This window comes from Pteropus vampyrus, unplaced genomic scaffold (assembly GCF_000151845.1).
Source record: "Pteropus vampyrus isolate Shadow unplaced genomic scaffold, Pvam_2.0 Scaffold405, whole genome shotgun sequence".
In the NCBI taxonomy this organism is placed as follows: domain Eukaryota; kingdom Metazoa; phylum Chordata; class Mammalia; order Chiroptera; family Pteropodidae; genus Pteropus; species Pteropus vampyrus.
In genome coordinates, this window is record NW_011889186.1 from 111,684 (window position 1) to 113,564 (window position 1,881).

Sequence of the window (1,881 nt, forward strand, 5' to 3'; positions counted from 1 at the left end):
CCCGCCCCAGCGCGCCCCAGCCGCGGGGCCAACCCCACCGGTCCGGCCGCACCCGCTCTTCCCGAGACGCGCGCCCAGCCTTTGCCCCGATTAAGCGTCGCTGTTTTCCGCGGGGCCCAGCGTCAAACTCCACGGCCCTATCTGACTTTCCACTTGCTGGCCCCGACTGCCTCTCGGCTTTTTCTGCCAGAACACGGACGAGCCAGCTCGCCGCGAGCGGCGCTAGCCCGAGGTGGGGGCGCAGGCGCGGGGAGGCCCAGAACCCCCACAGAGACCGCCGCGCGTCTCCCTTTCTGCGCCTGCTCCCAGCAGCAGACGCGGCGCCGACGCAGAAACAAAACACCGGACACTTCTTTGCCGCCAGACTGGGAAGGGTGGGATTGACTGACCAATATTCGTAGTGGGTGAGCTGAAATGGGTGAGGCTGTCATTAGCCAGGTGTCAAGGGTGGAAAATTTTCAAGTGAGCCAACTAGCTAAGTCAGCTACAGGGAAGAAATATCTTTAGATACCAGAAGTTGTCCTACTTGCTTGGATGTGGTTTAGCAGGTGTATTGTATAAGATGTGAGGAAGGCCAACGTCTGCTTCTGTAATCCATTTACTTGTTAATTAAGGGTGTTGTTCCAGGCAAAGATATGCTAACAGGCAACTTGCGCTTCTGTAATCTGCTGGCTTGTTCCAGAGACCACCAGGATATGGCCTTAAGCTTTAGCAGCTGCCTCCTCTGAAAGCTCGAGGCTGATCTCATCTAGCCCCGCGTGGTAGAGAGTCAGTCACCGGCGGCTAATAAAGGTTCATAATTAATCTCAATTGGCTCCATGAGCCTCAGAATCGTTCGCGCCATAACACAGGCTTTTTGGAGAGCAATTTGGCTTACGTAAAACACATACAGACGCATTTCTACGTATCCATGGAGAGAAATACTGATTTCACGTATGAGCTTGGAGGACACGTTCAAAACTTCTTTTTGCAGCCTTTCGTAACTTGGAAACAGCCTAAATATCTATTAGCAGGAAAATGGTTAAATAATTTATAACACGCCCATAATCTGCCAGTTAAGACTATACTGACAGGGAGCAACCTTCCAGGTTGCTCTTGCATTTTTCAAACAATCATCACAAGACGTATAGCACTATGTATGAAAAAAATCCCGAAGCGGACGCTGCCTGAGCAGGTCACCGCCATGGGCGCCCACAACTGCAGCGTCAACAGGCTGCAGTTCCTTACTCAAGGGCGTCCCCTCCTGCTCTGCGCACTTGATACAACAGGGATGCTCCGTGTGTTCTCATCGCTTGGGCAGTCATCAAGTCAGCCAACAGTTATTGAGCACCTACTGTGTGCCAGCACTGTTCTTCCGCTACGTCGGCGAGCTAAGCAGGGCAAAGGTCTCAGCCAGCCCTCACGGAGCACAACGTCCAGAGCGCATAATGAAAGGAAGTAAACAGTATTTGAAATGTGGGAAGTGCAAAGGAGGGAAATAATGCACAATAAAAGGGAATCGGGAGTGCCGGGTGGCGGGCCGGGGTCGGGTAAGCCCCTCCCAGGAGGGCAGCGGGTGGCAGCCGGTGGGGAGCGGACTGCAATGCGGGTCACCGACGTCGGAGAGCGCTCGCGGCAGACCCGGCTTAATCCTCCTGGCCGCCAGGGGGCAGCACGGAGGGACGGGGGAGGGCCTGGCCGGTTCCCGGCGGGGTGAAAGTGAAGTGTCACTCAGTTTGGGACACTACTTGGCTGGGCCAGTCCTTGCTTGTGTAGCTTGCTGGGCGCCAGCGAACAAGGACCGACGGTAAGAGAAGACCCGCGACCGGGCTCGGAGAGTCCCGCCAAGACGCGGACCACGCAGGCGCAGCGCCGCCGCGCCGGGGCTCCCAGCGTGCCCCG